This window comes from Ambystoma mexicanum, chromosome 2p, assembly GCF_040938575.1.
Source record: "Ambystoma mexicanum isolate Mex_15411 chromosome 2p, UKY_AmexF1_1, whole genome shotgun sequence".
Taxonomy (NCBI): Eukaryota; Metazoa; Chordata; class Amphibia; order Caudata; family Ambystomatidae; genus Ambystoma; species Ambystoma mexicanum.
In genome coordinates this window covers 147,080,078-147,105,004 of record NC_090923.1, presented here as the reverse complement: position 1 = coordinate 147,105,004, position 24,927 = coordinate 147,080,078, and the positions used below count along the sequence as shown (strand labels likewise).

The 24,927-nt window shown below is 44.5% G+C and overlaps 1 protein-coding gene across 1 annotated transcript in view; it reads left to right on the top strand.

Moving 5' to 3' along the window:
• The first annotated feature begins 852 nt into the window (after window positions 1-852).
• The window catches only part of SLC41A3 (solute carrier family 41 member 3), an 864,281-nt gene continuing 840,206 nt past the window's right edge, over window positions 853-24,927 (top strand). Inside the window, exon 1 of the mRNA XM_069643389.1 lies at window positions 853-1,027. The gene's annotated coding sequence lies outside the window, so the exon portion shown is untranslated. The remainder of the gene's footprint in view (window positions 1,028-24,927) is intronic.

Below are 24,927 nucleotides of genomic sequence, written 5' to 3'. Positions count from 1 at the left end.
GGCATTAGGGATTGATCCCGAATTAATAGGCAACAGGGATTTAACCCATAACAGAAGATTCATTAAACTACGGATGCTAAACAGAGCAACAAATGAGATACTCAAGAACAAACTTATAATAAGGCCTTGAGAAGGACCATACCGGTCGAAACACGTGTCGGCTATACTATTACTTCATGATCAGAAGATAAAGGAAACACCAACTTGAATATATTGTCTGGACTTTTTTATTTGAACGAATCATATGATGAACTACAACATAATGAGGAATACTAGTCTCAAGCGCGGAGATAGTCTTGCAATAGTTTGTTAACTATTCTCAAGACCGATGTGGAGTGGTAGGGTGCTGCAACCTCTGTGTACCCATGGGGTAAATGCTTGTTTTGTGTGCATGTTAGTTTGGAGAGAGGAATCTGTAGAAGATGGTGGCTAGCTTGCCTGGTGTTTGAGTGATGTGTTGCAGTTTGTCATGAAGGTACAATGGGGTGTGGAGGGGATGTCTTAGAAAACAATGCAGAGCTCTGAAGGCAATCCTCTGATGAGGTAAGCGGAGCTAGCCGAGAGCTGGGGCGATGTCTGAGTATTTAGGTAGATGGAGGATGGTTGTATGGTTACAGTTTATGCTTTTGCAGAGAGCTAAACCGCTATATGCCCTCATTTGCTTTGCACTGGTCCACGCATGCAGCTGCCGGCTTCTTTTTTCTCCACACGCACGCAGCGTGTTGCTGTCCTTTCATTCAGAGGCAACTCTTATTTTGTCAAGTCAAGACACGGGATAATGTCAAGTAGGCTGAAATTTAAAGCCGTCCATTTCGGTGAAGCAATGTGTGCCCCCAGCAGCAGCAGCTGCGGAGTTGTGTTACTGGCACTTGGAATAGCTCACGTGTCAGAAGGGTCCTATCTGTCCGGGCTGGAGGTGGCGTCCGTCCTGCAAGCCACGGATTTCCTGTCCCTGTCCCCACATTTACGCGTGGACTGGCACTGAAACCTAGCTGTCTGCGCCCGGATTAACGCGATCATCTCTGAGGTAATGATTGTTATGGTGGTTGCGGGATTATCGGACTTCAGTTTGGCTCTCCAGCTGGTTGAATATCTCACTAATGGTAATGTGATATAATCGGGAGAATATTAAGGATAGACCAGCCGCATAGATATTCACGTGAACGTACAGCATTTAGAACACACTGGGGTGCGCACAGTTCTAAATAACGTCAGAGGCTAGAAAGAGGCTCTCAAGTCAACACTCGATTGTTCTGCCATGCACAGCTGTCAAAGGGATTCCCTGACAATTTTTAGGATTTTTCCTATTCCCATTTAGTAATGTCCCCTCTAATATAAACTAACCACGTCATCACATTTCTGGGTTTTTTGTGCGCACATATTGGAGGTGGCATGCCTACGTGCAGATATTGTGATTTACGTAACACACACACGCCTGCAACATAAATTTGTAGTATTCTGTTTAAGCTGGACTACAAGACAAGCTACCATGATAACATATGACAAAATGAACTAAAAATAGATTGTGGCGCTCACTGGAGTAATAGTCGTGAGGGCGGCACTGGATATAGACTCGAGCGCTGTTATGCAACGAAGTTGCCATATCTTTTTGGACACCTACTGACTATTAACTAACATGAATCACTGTTGTAAAGAGAACTGCCACCAGAACCTACCCACAGAAGTAAAGTTCATTCATTCATTTAGAAGGTGGCCATTTTAAACGGATTCTTTCTAAATATCTTTAATCTCTGTAACCAGGCCACTGCTAACCATTTTCCCGGGATTATTTCAGGCAATGTACACCCTCATTTAGCCAGCAACACCCACTGCATGCCCAGGTATGGTGTCATTGGCCCTGCTAAAGCCAGATGTGGCAAATTACACCGTCGCCACGCCAGGCATCATTTCCCGCTGTTCAGAGAGGAATTGCCCCAGCATTTCGGTGCTGGACTGCCCATGTGGGCGGGACCAAGACTGATATGCAAATGGATATTTCCCATCTGTGAAAGGTACAGTGAGCAAAAAGTGTGTGCTGCAAACTCTCATCTCAGAACAGGTTATCATGCCGTGTTCATTCTGGAGAGGAGCGCCTGCTACCTTTTTTAAAATCATTTCCCACTGCACTGCCACCATCAGGCAGGGGTAGGCTAAAGTACCAAGTAAGGTATCTTGTGCTCAAATGCACAAATAATCTGGACAGTATATATATACCACACTCAACTACATGTATTACATAAGGGGCACACCTAACAGATGCCTACTTACAACCATCTCAAGCCCAGGTACACCGACCAGGTACCTATGCCAAGCTCAAGGTGTCACTAAGTGTAGAGTGTCGAGACAACACTGTTATAATGTTGCATTTATAATGCGCCTATACACAAGTGTTTCTAGGCGCGACAAGACAAAGAGGGGGGAAACAGAGGGAGGACAAAACAACGATCTTACTAGGCCTTGTGTTATTCAGATCGCGCAAGTGCAGGGAAGTGGAAGGGGGAAGTGCCGAGGGGTGGGGGAGAAGTGCAGGTAACTCAAAAAGTGCAGTCAGCGGGTGGCTCAGTGCAGGTAACTCAATAAGTGCAGCCAGCGGATGGCTCCTAAGTGCAGAGAGAAGGGACTGTAGGGTTGCAGATACAGACCACAAGTGCTGGGCTAGCCAGGAAGCAGTGTGAAGGGCAACTGTACATGAAGGAGCCCTGGCCCAAGTTCCAAGGATAGCCAGGTGACCAGTGCATGGAGCAGTCGGGACGTCAGCAGGGGAAAGGAAGAGAGAAAGCAGAAGCGAAAAGGAAGGTCTTGAGTTGCTTCCGGAACCTGAGGTGGTTCTGCTCCAGTTTGAGAGAGGCAGGGAGGCTGTTCCAGAGGGAGGCCCCAGCCGAAGATATAGATCTTCCCCCAACTCTCTGCTTGGAAAAGCGACTGACCCTCAGAGAGTTGGAGGTGGATGAGCGGAGAGCTCGAGAAGGGAGATGTTTAGGAAGAGAGAGATGGAGATCCTTATCTACTCGCTTGGACGCTTTGGAGAGCGACATTGCAACTGCAACTTTGGCAACTTTGGTGGTCGCGTTTCTACACACCAAAACCCCTGACCTTTACATTTCTTTCCTGTCTGCCTGGAATGAGCTGAGCCGGGTCCCTTGGTTGAAGATTTAACCTGATTCGCTGAGCGAATCCTGACTATAGTGTGAGTGTTGGTGTCAATGTCGAAGTTGGAGGTGGGATGACTCCCCCTAAATGCAGTAAGTTACTGTTCACACTTCTATTTCATCGCTTGTTTTGTTTGACTGTTTTGGCGCCTGTTGTAGCCGTAATACGTGCCCATTATGCAGAAGAATTATAATTTAAGGAGTAACCCAATCACGGATGAAGTAGGTCAAAGAGTGGAAGGCTTGATATTAAAGACCACGGAATCTGTAGCGGGAGGGAGGCTGGCAAGTCTGGGTGGATCACACACTTACAAATGCATATGGGTCCAAACACACCGCAGCACAGCAATTTAGGCATAATTTAAATGTTTGAGGACTTGCCACTCATGGGTCCAAGCTTAGGGAACACAGTTTGTGGCATCACAGAGAAAATTAACTTGAGCAGCATAGAAGCGGCTGTCTTCAATGTTGACCTGCCAGTAAATGGTACTATTGCTGCTAACATCGATTTGGTGGCGGGCCAACATAGGGAGGGGGTAATTGAGGCTGTTTTAATTGCAGCCACAACTATAAGCAACGACGGGCTGAAGGTTGTTAACATTAACTTCCCCTCCTCATCACCTATCATAGATGGATCAAAGAAGACTCATACAGTAACCTTTGACGTGTCCCCTGGTATGCAGCGGGACGCTAAAGACACTGATTCGCCCCCTTCTTTGGCCGATGGCCAACCAGCCCCAGGCTTGGGTTTAGTTTATTCCCTGGAGGACACTGTACCCGGCCACGGATACCCCACAGAAAATAGCAGGATACACAGAGCATCAGCACCACCCCAATTTTTTTTGCATGTGTAGAGTAACCTCACACCAGAAAAAATACAAACATCTAGGGAAAAAGGCAGAACACACCTCCTGCATGGAGAACAAAGATGGAGAACAAGGTTTAATCTCACAAAAATACAAGCGCTAGCTTTTAAAGGTACAAAGCGTCACAAGTGACATACATAACATAGGTTACAAATCCAGATAGCTGGTTGGAGTGACCCTATACACATGTAGCCTGCTCCGTATGGGATGCCAGGCAATTGCCCCAGCATATTCTACCCATCTTCTTCCACGTGGGGGATCTTCTTCTTTTGTCACAGGCCATCATTTCACAACTCAACAGTGCACCTGGTACCAAGAACATGAGTGAGGTGGTTACTTTTAAGGTCATAAACTTAACTACTCAGAACTGCGTGCACCTCCGCTCCTTCCCCAGACATGTTGGCGTAACCACTTCTTTCTCACTCGTGGCATAAATGTGTTACCCTCTACCATGGTACCTTGCTGCATAAATCACATGGACTAATAGTGGGGACAGTCCACTCCTACTCTGTGATCTTCTTGATGGATTGGTCACTTTACAGTTTTGTGGCCAGGGGTCTTGGGCTGCTCAGTGTGCTGAAATGTTTGTATCCTGGTCTTTGGAGGTCTCGGGCTGCTATAACCTGTAGATCTGGACAGTAAATGCCTAAAAGCCCCCCACCCCCTTTCTCGTGCAGTGCACATTCTTTCTGGGTTGCATGCACTTCTAATAAGACACAATGAAGACCTGTGCGTGTTGGTTCAAGAAATGAACCTTCTGCAAAGCTGCCAGGTCTGCGAGCAACCCGTGCATGCACAGCCTTCTAAACCAGGAGACTGAATATAAATGAACTAACATAGCTGTGGCACCAGCCTTGAAATTCAAGATGGCGTCTAACTTCTAAAATGGAGTTTAATTAACAGATGTGATTCTATTGTTACTATTCACTACGTTTCCACTACAATCCAGCTTCTATGAGTAGGCCCCCTTCATTCTACTTGCGGGCCTGAGACTTTTGCCCCTGCTTCCCACCACATGGCAGGACACCTTGGGCCTGCAAGGGATATGTGTTGGCAGGCACGGCGGGGCTGATCAGGAATTAACTGCATAAATGTCTGAACTTCGGCAGCACCACGACCATCGGAGCGTCAGTCCAATCTAGTCTTGGGCTCCCTAACACCCTCCAAGGCTTCATGGAGCAGCAGGAAGGAGTCTGCCATAATGGTTGGGCGAAATGTAAGGTTGATATCTGGACACTCCATGATTGGAGTGAAGAACACAAGCTTTACCTTGCATCCTCCCCTACAGGGAATGCCTAAAATCCAGGCAGCTATGCCCCCATCATAAATCAACAAAACCATTTCAGACTTCTATAAGACAACTGGCCCACTTACAAGTACTGATCTCAGGTCTCAATAATTGGCCCAGATGGGCTTACTAATGATGAGACATACACCAACAGTCAGGAGACTTTTAATTCCCCCCATCAAGATTGACAACTTTCCTTATTTCCTGACAGAGCACCCAATTAGTCTGACTAATTCACTTGTGGAGGACATTACAGCAAATGTAATCGTCCTGCAGCAGCATTTACACCACACACTCAGAGAACTGGACAACCAGGTTAGACTGACTGCCCCAAAGATGTCAGCCCTTAACATGGTTGTAAACTGTGTTTCCTCTCTATATGACAACATATGTTTGAAAGTGATGACACACACTCTTCAACTTATTGATGTCAAGATCAACCTGAAAATGTTCTACAACTCTGTCACTAATTCGGCTGATATTTTAGGCTCATGGGGCCATTCGTCTGGCGAAATGGGCCAATCATTAACCAACGGCCACATCCATAACCACCCCATGAGCCCTGCGGTGACAGCAAATGTGGGTTTGGTCCGTAAGAAAACACACGGGCCAGAACAAAAGACAAGAAAGCCAGTAGAGTTCCTGCATAACATTAATCTGACGGATGACATAGCTGACCACGTGAATGAGGATGGGGCTGATACTTGTGCTTTGGTCTATGATGAAGAGAGAAAGAGTTATCGAAGTTGGTGCTGGAATTTAATGATGATTAATGATGCTATTATTGGAGATGTCCCTCCAAACTTCGCATTGTCACTCGGGAGGAAAACATCATTCTTATACTACCTGTTTTGTCTTCTGAGTAATTTGATCTTTGTGAAGAAGTAAGGTTCAGAGATACATCCAGAGTGACCACAAATGGTTGACAGCCCACATGAAGTGTTATTAGCCTGTGGTGGGACCAACCTATTTGGTGATATTGCAGTCAATGTTTCCGGTAATCGATTAACCTGGTTTGTTAGAAATGTTGGCAAATATAACAACAACATGAATTCTTTTTTCCCCACAACTTCTCGGGAAGAGAAGAGGGAAGCAGTAGCACCCCAATTTTTCCAGGCGTATGTTGATCAATTCAAAACGATTTCCGTCGGTAATAGGACGGCAGCTCGACTAGTGACACTCTGTTTTGATCCCATCATCCAAGAGAGGAAGAAAACTTTGAGAAGAGCCTTAAGGGGTTTGGCAAGGGAAGGTCTGTGTAGGGCAGAACAAAGGGGAGGTGCTAGAAAACGTAGGCAGAAACACAAAAACTGGGTCAAAAGCTATACATTAATCTCATTGCAAAACAAGGTTGAGGAAATGTTGGAAGCATTAACCCGGAGTGACTCACAACATTTATGGGAGGTGGTTAGCAAGATGAATACTCCGCAAGAGCAAGTATTAAGTAACCATATTACCAAGATGATCTGGGTGAATCACTTTCTGCAGCTCCACAGAGAATCAAATAATCTCTTACCCGTTGAGCGCCTGAAAATCCCATTGGCCCTGACCCTATCAGTGGACCTAATTGAAGACTCTAATTCAAGGGCACCAGAACCTAACGGGTTGTCCAATGCAGTATTGAAGCGGGACCCCCAATTGTGGGCCCGTGTTCTATACATAAGGTTCTCAGAAATTATAGCAACTGGGGTGATGCCCCCTCTTGGTATCTTGCAGTAATAGAGCCCATTTATAAGAAGGGAGATAGGAACAGTCCTCTTAGCTATCATCCTTTCTACCTTCTTGACTGTGAAAGTCAAATCTTCGTGGGCCTAGGGCTGAGGGAGCACCTCTATGGGAAGCTTGCAAAAGTTCCAAACGGGCTTCTGGAGAGGAATAGGGACCGACCCGACGTGAGCGTTTTTGTAGTCCACTGCCTGAAGGAGGAATCAATGAGGGTTGGTAGCCTTAGAGTTCACATCGCGGCCATCGATTACTCCCAGGCATTTTTCTGCACAAAACCGCAATTTACTTTGGCAAAATGACTGATTATCCTGCTCTGCTCACTATTTTGGCCCACTTATACGATTCAAAGCTTTGGTTGAACGGGTAGGGAGCCCTGATGGAAGCTTTGAATCTAAAAGAGATCCCTGCCAGGGCTGCGTATTGGCTCCCTGCCTGTTTAACCTCTATCTGTCAGACCTGTGAGAGTTTTTGGACAAATCTTGTTTTGCTCCTCCATGGATAACAACTCTGACAGTTCCCTATCTCACATATACCAACAACGTCATCCTTCTTTATAGAGCCCGGTGGTCTTGCAGTTGATTTGGGAGTACTTATCTAGGAATTAACTTGAATCAACGAGAACAAAACAAACATTATTAGGTTTCACTACAATGTTAACAAACAAATGGGCTATAGTTGGTCTATTGGCAATTCAAGGGTAAACCCGTCTCGAGGCTTTGTCTACCTTGCCTTTGGATTAGATGCGGTTGATAATGTGGTATTTTATCATCGCGTTTAATGGCTATGGCTAAGTAATTATCCATCCAAATGTGGAAAATCAACTCTAGACTTTGCTGCTTTTCGATATGCCCTCTCCTAAAATTTTATAAGATGAAAGTAATTCCAAAATTGTTATATGGCATGGATATTGACATGAAAACTAGGTCCCTACATTTTGATAGGGTACAGTTTTGAGTGTGGAAAGAGGCCTTGAATCGTCGTAGCTGTGTTCCAATTGAAGCCTTACATTTCAAGTCTGGTTCAACATCTCTGGGCTATCAACTAGAGTGGAAAATTCTATTGCTTTATAGGAAACTGTTTGCGCTCCAAGGGGGTCTCTATATTCTGATGTCGCTGAGATTATGAAGATTCCATCTATTAGCCCGTTATTGAACTTAACAAAACGAGTTGACGAGGTCCTTTGTAGATGTGAGGAAACAGTGGAGGCCCTCACTTCCAGTGCTATGCCACTTAATAAAGGACTGTTTGACTGTGATTGGATGTCCACTGTATTTAAAATGAGATCTTCCAAAGAAGTCTGTGCCATCAGGTCACCTCTGGATGGGGGTATTGAAGAGTGTTGCTTTTGTAATCATAACGAGGTAGTTAAGACCAGAGAGCACATTCTTGTGGCTTGTCCATCACTACAGTCCCAGAGATCGTTGTGGCTAGGCCAATTCATTCATAACCCGGATTACATAGTAACGGGTGAGCTATTCAATAGAGTTTCTGGTGGGGAGGAAACTGCAGTGACTATTTCAATGGTTAAGCTTTTGTAACATGCAGGTCTGGTTCGAATCAGATGCTGAATAGCGTGCACCACATAGAGTTATGGTGTAAACTGGACATTTTTTGAATGACTATTGGTTTTTTAATAAATTCTCTTTTGTTCTATTTCATTTCATTTGTTGTACTGTGGAAACTGTGATTGTTTTTTATCTTGATTGGTATCTTTGTTTTTTCTTTGTTTATTATCTCTAAGGCTGGGTATGAACAACCAAAACCACACTAAAAAAATAAAAAAACAAAAAAAGCCTCAAATGTTCAGGCACAACCTCATGAACAAAGTACAAACTCATATGCTTACGCAATCCTTTAACTCCAAGGAACTGCAGTGTTATGCAAGGTGCAGCTTCATGCACTGAAGCCTGCAGGTTCCACATGTCAACCTATCTGTAATGGTGGAGGGTTAGGCTTGTTGGGTAAGGGTAAGTGGAGGACACTGAAAAGTGTATTATAACTAGATTTGGTATGTTTATGGGATTTATACAGCACACTGCTGCCATTTGCATGGTCTCCAGGCACTCAGGCAGATCTGATAAAGGGGGATGGTGGGCTGGGTTGTATGGCCCTGTAGCCCTAAATTTAGGCTTTCCTGAAGATCAGGTGTTCCTCAATTGCGTGTATTTCCCTCTGAACGGAATTCCAGAGTTCTGTTGAGATGATCGAAAATGCTGATCTGCCTTATTTCATTTGCAGATAATGCTTTGGTTTAATACTTGCTAGACCTCCAGGTTTTTCTTGCTCTGTAGATGTGGAGTTTTGCTTGTAGGTATTCAGCTCTTTATCCATGAAATTGCTCTGTAAACATGTCAAAGTGCTTTAAAATATAATAAAACACTACTAGTAACCAGTGCAGAGATCCAAGTGCTGGTGTATGTGCTTGCTCCTCCTGAGTCTTAGTAAGAATCTTGCTGCTGTGTTTTGGAGACTTTATAGTTTGGTGTGGTAGTCAGGCATTCCATGGTAAATGCTGTTTGCCTAGTCTATTCTTGACAAGACAAGTGAGATGATGGTGAATAATCTGTGTGAAGGTGAAAAGGGTATGACAGGTAAGAGGACTTAGGGAATATCAGTAATATATGCCTTCCGATTTGCATCATTGTTCTTCGTGATTTACAGTAATCTACCATCCGGCCCCAAACTTTTGTTTTGGATGTAGGGCTTCTGGATAACAGTTTTTAAAGCTGGTTGTGAGCAGGGCCATGGACCCATTGGGCTGTTGACCCCTCCCTAGAAGACCAGAAGGCTGAATATCTATTACACCTTCCTTTGGTCCATCAGATGCATCATTCACCCCAATTCAGGGGATATTTAGTTTGACAAAGAGATGCTAATCATTGAAGGCTTTTGACCTCTCCCTCTCCTATCAGAACTACGGGCTGTCCGTCATGGCATAGTGCTATCTTCTACTTGCAACCTCCTCCATTTGGGAGGGAATAAACCCTCACAAGCCTGGGTATGGTGCCAACTCTGCATATCATTCACCCATTCTATTCAAAACATTCAAGTCAAATACAATTGCCATACAATCCTCACTGGTTACAGTAACCTATTTCATAAGAGAGTCCACCAAACTAGTGATGTGTAACAATTCAAACTATAGGTTATTTATCTTAAATCACAAGGCATTTACACATCACAATTAGGGAGTGTAAGATGTTTAAATCGGGTGACATCCAATTTGGGGAATTTTCCAGCCACCCCAAACCATGCGTGCACAAGTTTTATTTATTGTATAAAGTTATTTTTTGGAACCTGGAAGCCCAATTTAATACTGTTGATTGCCAACAGCCTCACTTCCATTTCGGACATAAACACATGCAGGGTTGACCAGAAGTTCTATTTATTAATAAAACATATATAATTAAATTAATTTAAATATGGACACATTTTGCATCTATGAAATTCCAGCTTCCATGGTCAAAACAGCATTTATATTAAAGTAAACGTTTGAAGCACATGCATCACCATATGTACATTAAGGGGCCAATTCATGGAACAAATATGCGCCGAAAATCGTGGCGCAAGCTGGCGCAAGCGTGAAAAAGCAAGCGCACGCGTGCGAATCATGGAAGGCCCTGTGCGTGTTTCCCCGGGAGGTGCGCCAAATCCTTGCGTGGCGCACACGGGCGCACATGTCATTGCAACATCCAGAACGCCGTGCGTGACGCGCACAGTGAAAGCGCACAAAGTCAGCGCACACACCAAAAAGAGGGCTGAACACGGGGCAGAACACGCGGAATGGGGAACAACACGTGAAAAAGAAGGCGTAACTGGGGAAGAACTGCAGGGAAATACACCGAACGCCCACACACACGCGAACTACACGTATTCATGGAATCGGATAGAGGAAACCCGCGCATGGCCAAAGACAAGCACAGGCCTAAACACGTCTGCCACACGAAGGCAGGCGGTAGCGTCCCTCCGCATTACAAAAGTGCGCGCAAACAAAAAACACGTATATAAAGCTATGATGAATGTCCCATTATGTGGTCCCCTAGGAGAAATGACGTGTCACGCAACGCTCAGGCATCCCAAAAAAGCAAGAAAAAGAGATAAGCGACCCCTGCAGCCCACTTGCTTGTAAAAAAACACACGCAGTACGCTGTGGCAGCCAGGAACACAAAAAACACCTACGTGATCAACACGCAGGCTAGTATGCCCTGAAAAAAAAGGGGTTTGCGAATAACAGGTACACCGCATTATTAAAAATAGCGTGTGCGACTCACCGTCTGCCTTGCATGTAGAAGTAGAAGGCGTAGCCAACACCCACGCCAAAAGTACGCACTGTAGCCGCTGTGAAGTAATTGTATGTGAACCCCAATGCCTGGAAAACACACGCACAGCTTTCCATGAAAAGCACATACAGAGCGATGGAAACCTACGTGGGACCTTCAACCCGTGCCAGGGAAACGCCTGCGCGCACATTATGTCACATACGCGCTTACGCGCTAAGGGCCTTTCCTCGAATTACACGCTGACGTGCAGTTTTTTCACGTGCCAAATCACTCTGTATCAAGCTGGCCACGCCACAACACACGGAAGACCATGCTCCTGCCCAGAAGGCCATTTTCCTGCCCCCCAGAACCCCGAGCCTGCTCCCACCTGCCACCTGCTGCTGCTGCCTGCCTGCTGGCCACATGCCCTGCTATTTGGTGCCTGCACGTCAGCCATCTGCAGGGGTCCAGTTGCTGTGACCAACCCTGCTGGAACAGAAGACTCCCGACTGAAGTTCCATCGCTCCACAGCCTAGCAGCAGGACCCAGTTGCCCACCCACACCTGCCTCGGGGGTTGCCATGTTGGGGGAAACACCATCGGAGACCACTGGCAACCCCCAGCCAGAGAGGCAGAGGGCTACCAGCTTCAGTGCCGCAGAAGTTGGTATCCTGGTGGTGCAAGTCCTGGTGCATTACATAGCTCTCAACTCACACGCTTTTGGCGGGTGTCACCCGCCTTGGAAACAGCAGACTCACCCGCCAAGCCTCTGACACGCCCATTCATTTCAATGGGCCTCTCACCCGCCAAACACAAAATCGGGTGATTTCACCCGCCTTTGCATCGCAAATGGTTGAGAGCTATGGCATTATGATGCCCTCTTCGGAAGACCACGCGCCGACAATGAAGGATGGAAGAGGATCTGGAAGGTAATCGTGGCTGCCATCAACATGGAGGGGGTGGCAGCCCATGACATGGCACATGCCCGGAAGCGCTGGGAGGACTGCAGGTCCAGGAACCTCAGCAAGGCCCGGTGCATCTTGGAGGCAGCGCATGCAGAGGGGTGCCGGGTCTGCCTTACCAACAACCAGATGAGGGTCCTGGAACGTATATGCCTAGCGCTCCACCTCCAGGTCCTTCAGAGGCAGATCCGTCTGGAGTCGAGCGGTAAGTGTCCATGGGTACTGATTGGGCGCAGTGCATGTTGAGGTGTGCCAGGAGTGTGCAGCTTGGACATATGTCTGGAAAGCCCCATGTATGGATGTGTATGTACTGTGGCATGGTTGTGGTGTGACACATGGATGCTGGTTACACCTTCATGTACGTGCATGGCATATATGTGTGTGTGTGTTTGACTTGTGTGTGAATGTGATACGCCATGGATGTTTTGTGACACAGACATGTAGGAGGCTGATTGGCAGATGTGACATAGTTGCCAATGATTTCACTGTGACAGGTGGTGGAGATGTACAGATGCATATATGTCTGGTGGCATGTGTGCATGTGTTTGGCACTCACTGTGTTGCATGAGACATCAGGCTAACCTTCAGATGCTCATGCTGTTGTATGTGCATGGATGTTGCTGCCTGTGTGTGTGGGTTCAAATGATATGTGTGTTGGGGAGTGTGATGCCATCTGTGAAGTTTGACACTGCCACTCATGTGCAACTGTCATGTGTGTTTCAGACCATTTTACAGTGCCCTGATACCTGTGTACTATCTCTCCCTGTCTGCAGCGTCAACTGATGAACAGGGCAGAGATGGTGCTGTGGAGCACAGCGGCAGGGATCCCACCGCCAGCTGGAGACGCAAGGCCCAGCTCCCCTCCCGGGTTGTCATCTCTTCGGGGAGTGAGGAGTCTGGTGCCACGTCCGCGGCCACAGCTGCCGAGGGTAGGTCCAAGAGGCGGAAGTCGGAGGTGAACTCCTCGGCAGCAGAAGGGGCAGCTGAGCCCCCACATGGGCCTATGGAGGAAGATGTCATGGAGTCATCCAGGTTGGTGGGGGGGTTGGTTGAGGAGGAGGCCGTGGAAGGCCCACGCACAGGGCCTGGAGGGGGGCATTCCACTGGTGCTAGTGGTGCAGGACAGGGACAGGAGGCAGCACAGGCCGCCGCGGAGGTGCCTGTGTGTAATCCTGTCCCCGATCCTGTGCTGCATCATCCCGCACCAGCAGGGATGACTTCGTCCAGACCCATTTTCAGGGAAGGGAGGCGCAAACAACAACTGGCCTTCCTCTCCCTGCGGACGTGGCTATCCGGGACCGAGTTGAGCCTGTCCTGGCTGGTGTGGCGTTGCGTCAACGTGGCATTCAGGATGACGTGCAGGGTTCTCGTGTGGACAATGCACGTAATTTTGAATGCCTCATTGACCGCGTTGACCTACTAGGACGGGTCAGCAGTGCTGGGTTCCTCCATGTGCTGGAACTTCTATCGACCCCCTCCTCAACTGAACCCCCTATGTGGCAGTCGTTCTCCGTGCCATCTTCCTGCCTACGTATCACCTGGGCACCCTGTGGAGCTGCCCCTGACCCAGGCTGGTGGAGGACACATCCCTGCCACAGTCGGGAGTCGCGGGTCCAGCAGGGGCGGCCCCCCCAACAACTGGACTCCAGCTGTGGGAGGACGTGCAGGCATCAACAGGCGGGCACATGCACGGCAGCAGCAGGATCAAGGTGGGAGCGATGATGGTTTGGGGCCATCAACATCACAGGGGCAGGCATCGGCCAGAGGGCAGGAGGACCCTGGATTGGGAGTATCTTCTGTGTGGCAGCGGTTGGGCCGGCAAATAAATGCAGAGCGGCGGCAGGCGGAAGATGCACGGCTCACTATGGTCAGGGCGGAGAACTCCATGTGCAGGGCGATGAGGTGGGCTGAGTGCCTCGAGGCAACTCGCAGGGAGTTGGAGGAGGCCATGGTTGCATCCCTGTAAGACCTCAGGGCAAGGGAAGAGGCCCGCCTCCAAGACGTTGAGGAAGAGTTTGATGATGCCCTGGCTCGGGACATCAACAAGTGAGCCGCCTTTGTACATAGTTCTTTAGGGTTAGGTTTCCTTTTTTTCCTTTATTTTGGAGTTCATGGACTTTGCTCCACTTTATGTATATAGTTATTTTTATCGGCTTTTTGGTAGGTATCCTTTGGTTTGGGCATCATGGACCCTTCGGACTTGCAGTGTATATAGTTCCAGACTTAAACATACTTTAGTTATTTTAACATCCCATGGATCAATGGTATTTTTTATGTTTTTCATGTACTTTATTTGGACATTGGAAATGGACCACTTCCCTTTTTTCCTCTTGCGGATTTTTGTTTAACATTGGACTTTTATTTTTATTTTTTTCATTATCTCTTAATTTACAATATGTCAATATGTTTTTTCATTACATTTTTAATACATATCATATATCTTCATTATTGGTGTGGTCTACTCTCATTGGTTTTGTGCATGTCTCTATGAGCATTGCCTCAGTCATGTGTTGCCACTGTGTGGCTCTAATGTACATTTATGCATGGCCATAGTGGTTCTTTTGAGACTCTCATGGCATGGGTAATTTGGGAGTGGGTGCAGTGGATGGTTGCGTGCTTGTACTGGGCGGCAAGGGGGAATAGGGTTGACATTAGGGACATGGGTCTGTTTTGTTAGGACATGCTGTTTGGTGGGACATGAGTCGGGGCCTGCTGGCAGGTGCCCGTCACTGCTGGGTGGGTGGGGGATATGTGTTGGGGCTCACAAGTGCATTGTGCCATGTGGGCTGCCTGCAGGGCATGGTCATGGGTGTAGGGTAATCCCGAGGTGAGGGCTGCCTGCAGGGCATGGGGAGGGGGGAAAGGGCACACCCAGGAGTGCCCACACTGCTAAATCGCGTGTAAAACTCCCTGTGCATCCCTCGGAATACACACAGGCAGCCCATCGTCCCTCCCCATGGCCCAGAGGCAGCCCATCCACCCTCCCCATGCCCCACAGGCAGCCCATACCACAGGGAGGACTTTTTCCACACATTTGACCTAATGCGAGAGGAGTATGTGTATTCCGAGGGGTGCGCGGGGAGTTTTCCAGGCATTTTCGCTAGCGCGAGAGGGGTACGTGTATTCCGAGGGATGCGCAGGGAGTTTTCCACGTGCTTTCAATAGCGCAAGTGGGGTATGTGTATTCTGAGGGGTGCGCTGGGACTTTTACACGCGTTTTCGATAGCACGAGCGGTGTACGTGTTTTCTCCCCCGAGGGGTGCGCGGGGACTTTTACATGCGTTTTCAATAGTACGAGCGGGATACGTGTATTCCGAGGGGTGCGCGGGGACTTTTACACGCATTTCCGATAGTGCGAGTGGGATACGTGCATTCCAAGGGGTGCGCGAGGACATTTACACGCGTTTTCGAATACGCAAGAGGGGTACTTGTATTCTGAGGGGTGCACAGGGACTTTTACATGCGTTTTCGTGCTTGGGGGGGCTGTATGCTGGTCCCCTGGCCTTTGTGCCATGTAGGGGATTTGTGCGATGTTTTTGGCGCATGGGACGAGATTGGGGGCATTACTGGCACTGGTGCAGCGTCACTGCGACGCTCTGCGCCACAGATGTTGAAATCCATGAACACGCTGTGCGTTGAAATGGGTTTTGACGCACGCGGCTGGCGCAGACTGACGCACGCGCATTCTGTGCGCCAGCCGCGTGCGCCACTTGTGCGCCGAATTCTATAAATTACCCCCTAAATGTATCCTGAGCACACACCCACCATGCGTTGAACAGTGTATGAGGGCTTGGGATAAATTGTCATTTTGTAGAAAAGCAAATTAAATCAGAGCATTTCTGAGTATCTATATATCTCTACTTTTAATGAATTGCAAATAAATACCCCCCCTCACTGAACAAGTCAGAATTTCAAACCATGTTCTAGAAAACTCAATTGGAAGACAGCTACTTAATATTCCAGCATGTGAATCACTTAAAAAATGAAAGTGCTTGTTTGCTAAACTCCTTTGAGTGGTGTTTCTATTGTAGTAATGTGTGAAAGCGTACATTCTCATTTTCAATGGGCAACTTAAAGGCGGGAAAATGGGATACGATTAATCAACCTTTACCAGTTTTCTTAAATGGATCAGCACCAGTATCAAGAGTCTGCTTGGTGATGTAAAAAGGAACTGTCCACAATAGCCTTATTTTTTTAGGTATGCATACAGTGAGATGTCCTTTTAGCTCCCTAACTACTTCTTCTGTGTTTGATCATTACTCAGAGGAGTCAGTCTCCCAGTTTACACATCATAGGACCTAGTCCTACAAATCTATACTTCCAGAAGCTTATAAACTTCTAAAATATGCATTAATTTCTCAGTATGTCAAGTCTGTTTACATAGCCCTACCCCTCAGTTTATCAAATGAAAGGGGTAAAGGTTTTAATCTATTACACTTTAGAGCATGTTTCCACTCTGAATTATATTTCCCCTTGGGATTATAGTTACAAAGTAATTTATTTTGGCTGTCTCACAACCAGGCGAGTACACCTTAAGGATTGGTTCCATTCTCCCATCTTGTAACAGGTGAGAACCAGTCTGCAAGATGGGGTCAGCTTCCCTCAACAGCCTGGTCTCCCTCTTTCTGTATTGGACCTGTCTGCTGTTGTTTCCACTGAAGAAGGTCTGGGTTTTTAACTCATTTCTATTTCGTATATTGAATTTATAAAGCGCCTTTTGCCAAAAGCGCTATTACAAAATATTAGAAAACAGTAACATTTACATGATATAGCAAACAACAACTAAAAACAGAAGGACGGGAGAGAAACAGAAAGTCACTAAGTAGAAAGAAGGGAGAGAAGATGACTTTTCAGGTTATATTGTAAAATATGAAGAGCTGAAGAAGAGCAGATAGCGGGGGAAAGAATTCCAGTGTTTAGGGGCTAAGAGGGCAAACTATCAGAAATGGGAACAAGCAGTGAGAGGAGACAGTGACAGTGAGTAGAAGCAGATTCTGTGATCGGAGAGTCGAAGAGGGAGGATAGAACAAAACTAATGAAGAAAGAGAAGCCGTGAGTACAATTCAAAACAATTGATAGAAAATGGTAGAGAAGACGTGATTCAAAGGGAAGCAGTTAAAAAGACTGTAAAGAAGATGTGATAACGGAGTGAAAAGGTAAAGCGAAGATAAGACGAACAAAGGATTATAAATAGATCAGCGAGGAAGACGATGTGAGGCAGGGAGGCCAAGAAGAAAAGAAGAGCAGTAGTCGATATGAGAAAAGACCAGGCAGAACAGAAGAGGTCTAGTAGCATGAAATGAGAGATAGGGCGAGCACAATGGATGTTAAAAAGGGCATAGTGACAGGAGCGAGTAATAGAAGAGATATGCAGGTTAAAGAAAAGCGAAGGATCAAAGATAACCCCAAATTGCATAACCCCTCAAAAGACAGACGCAGGGGAAGAGTAGATGGAATAGTTGACGCAGTAAAAACCAGACCCTCGGTTTAGAAGGATTGAGGTGTAGAAAATGAGAAGACATCCAGTTTCGGACAGCAGAAAGGCATGTTGATACAGTGGAGTGCAGAATAGAGTGAAAGGAAGAAAAAGAGAGAAAGATTTGAATATCATCTGCGTTCCGATGAAAGGAAAGATTAAATCAATAAATAAGAGCAGAGAAAGGGGCACGGTAGGGAGAGAAAGGGAGAGCACCAAGTACAGAAACTTGATGGACACTGTAGAGAAGTGAGGATGAGATGTGTGCAGCCCAAGTTACAGAATACGACCGCTGAGAAAGATAGGAGCAGACCCCTGCTCCAGGTAAACCTCACTTACAGTGCGCAACTTTTAATCCAACATGGGTCCAAATGAAAGGAATATATTCCATTCTCCTTTCTGTTATACATTATACTTTCTCTCCTTCAGTCAGCCAGTCAGGTTGCAAGTGAGTGAGTCCATGTCCCTGGAATATCTGGCATGGACGTTTAAACAAGAGAAACCACTTCCATTAGAAGTGTGCATAATTTTCTAATCCAATTGGTCAATGTATGTGATTGGACAGTGTTCCAAAAGCAGAAGAACAGGATCCACAACTAGCAACCCTACTTCCATACACATAAGGTGGTTGGTGCCTCAGAAAACATATGACATACACAGGTTGTCAGTGAAAATATGCAGAACCATACACCAGGTTCAATAGAAAATACATATTTTAATTGATATACATTGTAACGTAAAATTTTAAAACAATAAAAGAGCAAATACAAGACAAATATTATTGCGTTGCGTTTATGAAGGAGCCATACATAATGTGGCTCAGGAGACAAACACAGGATGTTAAAATGTAATTCAGTCTTTTTGTGATGTTAGTAACAAAAAGTGGCAGATGAAATCAGTCTCCATGTGAGGATCATTTCTCATGGAGTGTCAACACATATTTGTGTTTCTAGGTATTAAAGAAAACACCAGTATCGACTAGATCTTTTATCAGTGTGTCTTCAAAACCGTCTTCAGGACACTTAGAACAGTAGATATCAGGGCAAGTTCACACTTTGCTTCGTGCACAAGGCCTTGAGTGCCAAAACACTTTTGACGATAGTTCCATACCGAAATAAGAAACAGCACGCTAATGTGAAGCGTTAGTTATCGTGTAGAATGGTGCAGACAGAAAAGGAAATCTGTCACGCTGACCTGAGTCTCTGCAGGAGCAATGGAGTCCTCCGGTCCCTTCTCTCTTTTTACACCACCCCTGGTTAGTATGAAGTCTGACCTGCCAAAAAAGGTAAAATATTAGGGTTTTTTAAGGGAATTGTCTAACCCTCTGCCTTCCCCCAAGCCCACATTGATGACTGATTACTATAGTGCATGTCTCACCAGTGGGATTAATTTGGTGCACACTCCATCCTGCTCGTGCAGGGGCGCTATTCTCTGGGAGATGTTCGGGCGTTGCTGTTCTGCGATTAGTGTCTACTGAGTTCGTGGTTGCCCAGTTACTGCACTGGGTTTTTATAGTTCAGGTAAGTTCTGGTAAGCAGTATTTTTTTTCTTTTTATTGTTTTGGTTTATTTACAAACCTTTACAAAATCACAAAGATATCAAACCTTGATTTTACAGAAAATTTAAAAGTAATACAAGAATAAAAAAAGTACCAAACTGTGTTAACAGATTAATCCAAAATTTGCAAATTTTGTATGAAAATATTCATATCACAGTAGTCTTACATTACATTTCCAGAATAATTTTTTTTTTCTCTCAAATCCAGATCCTCAGAAATCCAAAAAAGAAAATGTTACCCTTATTAACTCAAATCACAGACATTTCTTAAAAAGGTTGTTACACAGATTTTTAAACTTGTGCAATTATCATGCAGCATTCTATACCATATGAATTCTCTATTCACTTCATTAGTTGAAACTACAAATTTCGAAAAATACTCTAACCTTTGAGTCTTTAAATAGGGGCAAATCAATAAAATATGTTTCAAAGTTTCCACAACAGCAACGATTTTACAAAATGGGCACCATGGATCTCCTTCTAAGTTGCGATTTCTAATACATTTTATTTGATTAGTAGGTAAAACATTAAAGCGAAAGCGCATGAAATCATTACGCAGCCGCTTACACGGGTATTTGATCAAATAGCCTTCCATGACAGCTTGCCATTTCCAGGTAGAACAGGCAAATTTATACAGTTTTGAATCTAAAATTTTCCCTTTCATTCTTTGCCAATCAAAACCCATTAAACTGATCTTCACTTTACCCGGCTTGTTGCATAATGAAATCACAGATAGACCTAGCTCTTTCAAACAAGTCTTGCTTTCACATTTTAACGCATACATGAAGGGATTCAATGATTCTTGGTAAGCACATGTATACAAAGTTTCATCCATTGAAGTTTTATATTTTTTCCAGAGGCATAGTCTCTTCCAAGTTGCATAGGAAGAAAGTGAGTGCAAACCCAGTTCATATCTTATCAGGGCCAGTGGTATACATTTGGGCAAAAACCATAGCACAGCTCTCCAGATTTTACCTTCAATAGTGGTCAGATGTGCATGTAGTTCATCAGAAAATAATTCAATTCCATAAGTTAAACGTGGTATAACTTTTTTGTTATAGAATTCTCTCAACGGAACCATAGTAAATTTTCCAAATTTGTTGTCAATAGCCCTCAGCTGTCAAATGGCTATTTCAGATTTCAGAGTCAACTGGCTTTTTATCAGACTAGTGGAATCCTGACTAGAGAAATAAAATCCCAGGCACTTAAATGAGGGTTGTGCCTTAATCCTCTTTCCTTCACATGTCCAAGCAAAAGCACTCTCTTTTTTTATTATTTTTACCAAACCGGACAGTAACTGTTTTTGCGGGATTTATTTTAAGTTTGAGATTCTCTATAAATATTTCGAAGGCTCTAAGTATCCTTTGTAGTCCAATTTTGGTTTTGTCCAAAAGAAGAAAATCATTGGCGTAAGCCATCCAGGCTATGCACACATTATTCAATTTGGGACATACCATACCTTTACTGCCAAGGGCGTTTTGAGAACCACATACACAAAGGTTGAAAACCGTAGGGGCCAGCATACAAACCTGTCTTAGTCCGTTCGGAATAATGATTACCTTGGAGAGTAAACCCTCTGTTATTAAGCAAACCTTCAAACTAGTGTCAGTGTACAGAGCAATAATAATCTGGAGTAAATGAACTGAATACCAAGTTCTTGTAACTTTAGCCACAGAAATTGCCTATCTACAAGATCGAAGGCAGAGCTACGGTCCATCGAGGCCACAAATAGAGGTCTCTCTCCCTGCTTCATGGATTTGGCTATTAAGGTTTTCAACACAAGACCCCCACAGGCTGTTCCAATATTTTTTTTTGAAACCTATTTGTTTTAAATCAAGAATGGATTTAGCTGTAATCCATTCTTGCAGTTCCCTTAAGACCAAAGAGCAGAATATTTTTGACTCTGTGTCAGCAATTGCTATCGGCCTATAACTAGTGGGACACATACGTGAACCTTTCTTGAAAACCGGTATGACTATGGAAACTTTCCAAGAAAGTGGAATAACCTTGGTCTCTAAGATGTTGGCATACAATGTGGACAGAATATTTCCCCATATTACAGGGTCCATATTTAACAATTTATTAGACATATTATTCGGTCCGGTGGCTCCTGAGTTTTTAGATTTCTTGATAAGATCTATAATATCATACATTGAAGCCTTCAAAGACCAAGACTGACTTTCAGCAATTATTAATTTACATGTCGCCTCATTGACAGTATATAATTTGGAAAAATGGCACCGCCATACATCCTCATTAATAACATTCACAGCCATATCCTGAAGCTCTATATTGAATGTGCCAATTTTTATAAGATTGTTTAATTTTGTTTTTTCTCATGCTGTATTCAGAAGGTAGTAAACCTTCTTTTTTTAATTGTCTGAGTTCTCTTCTATGTAAAAATTTAAGTGCATGGACCACTATATCCGTGTGGTGTCTATTTTTGATCTTCACTTTCTTACCCGTCTCAGGAAGAGTAACCAAGTTGTCAATGGTATTTTTAATGTAGTTAGAGAAATTTAAAGATGAGTAGCAATCATCACGATGGAGCTCAGACATGGATAGATAATCATTTATCATTGTCGATGTAAACTTCACATTCTTTTTGTGGCACCATTTAATTCTGTTCCCCTGCTGATTTAACATCACCCTGTGAGTATACTTTTCATTAACAGGAGTTTGAAAATCAAAGGCCATTTTAAAGGTGATAAAACAATGATCACTCGTGCTAGAGTCCAGAACCTCAAAATCACTTATAATCCTAAAAATACCAGAAGAAAAAAGAATATAATCTATAGTTGATTCAAGACCTCTGGCTTTCCAAGTGTGATGGCCCCCTCTGAGAAGATCTAACCCCAAGGATTCCGCAAAGTGCATCCACAGCCTTCCACGTAAAATGCTGTTACCTCCCACCCGTGAATGCTGTTCTGCATTTGCCAACATTTCATCACCCGATAGCTGTTCACAAAGACAGTTGGCATTCATATCACCAGCCATAACAATTTGACCTCCCCGGTTTGACTCTCGCCAGGAGTCAATTATTACACCCAATTTGGTAAGTTCCCTTCCAAGTTGCTGGTCAGTCAGTTCACTAGGGTTCTAATAGATGTTAATAAAGAGGACAGAAAGACAATCTTTGTTTGTTCGTAATTTAAATGCAGCCACAAGAAAGTGGTGTTCCAGACACCATTCCCCCATTTTGGAGAGAAGATTTGTTTGTTTGATGGCTATAAGTAAACCACCCTTTGGGCAACCCCTATTGGAACCATGTGCACAAATGGTAACAACAGTAAACCCTTCCCAGCACAGCTGCTCCCTTGACCAAGTCTCCGGAAGAAGAACAAAGTCAAATTGCGATAAATAGCTCATAACTTTTTCATTATTCAAAAGATTCAAGCAACCCCGCGAGTTCCAGCTCACCAGTTTAAGGGTCAAACAGGAGGTAGAGGGGTTTACCAAGTTTTCTGAGTGAATCGATAGATTCCCTCAGAGTCAAGGCCAACCACCTCCATTCCTGCTTGTTCAAATCCGATTCATCATCTGAAGACTTATTAGCTTGGTTTGATTCTGATTGCTCTGCCTCATGCAGCCTAGGCTTCTGTTGTAGTGGCACTTGAGTTTTGTGTTCATAGATATCAAAACCTAGTTTTTGAAGTAATTCGGCTTTCTTTAACAACAGAGACCTTACCAAAGGAGAAGGAATAACGACCCTTACATAGTCGTATCTAAGTCTGTGAATAAAATCAACCAAAGTGATATCCGCAGAAGTGATCAAACTAAGCTCAGGTATAGTAGCTAGTAAGGATAAAATGTATGATCTGTTTAATGAGATATGACCTTGATCTTTAAATAGTACTTTCAAAATCAGACCCGGGATTTCAGGAAACACAGGTTTTCTTAAATCGGTGTCCATGTTATCGGAAAAGGAATCCACAATATCAGTTTCGTGTTCATTAAATTTGACTTTGTGGTCAGCTCTTCCCGTCCCACTAGGTGCATTCCCCTGGGTTGAAACGGGGACCTCTCCTTTTGGCAGTCTAGATTGGTTAATTCCCAAGGTACAATTATTAATAGAGGCCTGATTCTCACCCAACACCTTCAAAATAATACGCCTTAAATCATTCTCTTTTGCCTCTTCATTAGTACCCAGAGCAACAACAATTGTCTCATGATTGGCATTGGAAAAAAGAAACTCACATTCCCCATTCACATTGTTATTAACATTAGAGTGAGTGTCTGTTCTTCCAACACCATTGTTGCTACTCCAATCCACACTGCCCAAACCAGTATTAACTGAAATTTCAGATTGTTTCACACGAGTGGTTACCTTAGGTTGCATTTCATAGATCGATTCTCTAGTGTGACCTACACAGTTGACTAATATGGGATGCAGCATTTGTACAGCCTTGGGGGCACTGTTAGTAGTACAACCTTTGTGGTGTTTAATACCCCAGACACCTTTTGGGTTTTGATTTTCTTTACTAAGGTCCAGAGAATGAGGTCCTTTATAGATTTGATACATGATATCTGATTTTCGTTTTAAGGCTTCACTCAAAGTATTCTCTCCTTCTGTGAAAGCGCCTCTTTGAGCACATTCCACATCAGTTGTTTGTCCAGTCATGATAGCCGTTGTCAAAACATTAGCCCCCGAGTTTGTCTGAATCAAAGTAGGGTCCAAAAGCATAGCACCCTCTTCACAGGCTAATTGTTGTATGTCCACTTTTCTCATACATTTTTGCAACATTTTGTCTCTAGCCGCATTGTTGTTTTTTTTCTTATTTTGTTTGGCCAATTTCTTACTCTGTCATTTAGAAATGTTCACCTCACAGACGTCGTTCTTAAGAGTCTTCAAGGAGCCATTTTTTCATTACCAATGTCAGTGGCCTCTGCCTGTGTCTCAATAATTAAGCTTTCCGAGAGTGAACCACCCCCAACTGCTTGTGTAGATGGAATAATGATTATCTTTTCAAGTGCAGCATATTTATCCAGGACAGTTTTTACATTATCCCTTAGTAGCCCTTGGACATGGGCCACAATAATGGGGGTTTCTTTATTCAATGCCTCAGCAAAAGACTCAGTTATATACTGAGGCATTTTCAGAAACTCTGCAGTTAAATTAGTCAGAGCTGCTGTCTGTTTTCTCATTTCCGATAGAAGCAGTCTGTTAAATATGCTTAGAGTTGCAATAAAATAAGATCCTACTCCCCTATCGGTCGGTTGATTTTTAGGTATAGCATCCGAAACTGACCCATGCCTTGCTTCCATAGATGGGCTAAATGGGGTATCAGCAAAGTTGTCATAGCAAAAACTGCTTTTTTTCATCACATTAGGTTCCTCCAAAACAACCTCTTCCACAACGTTAGTCTCCCTCCCCGAAATAAATTCAGGTAGTTCTTCATCTGCAAAGAGAGGTTGCGAGGGATCTATTGCATCGTCTGTAGTTTTACAATTAGGAGAACAATCCAGCGCGCATTGCAACAAGGCTTTTTCCTCATCACTAATAACTGGAAGAAGAAGAGCAGCAGCCCGCGCCAAACTCGCACGACGTGTGCTAACAGCATTGAAAAAATCAACTCTAATATCTTTCATTGCAAAGGCAGCTTTCTTTTTTTTCCATCTTCGATCACAAAAGGCAGATTGAAATAC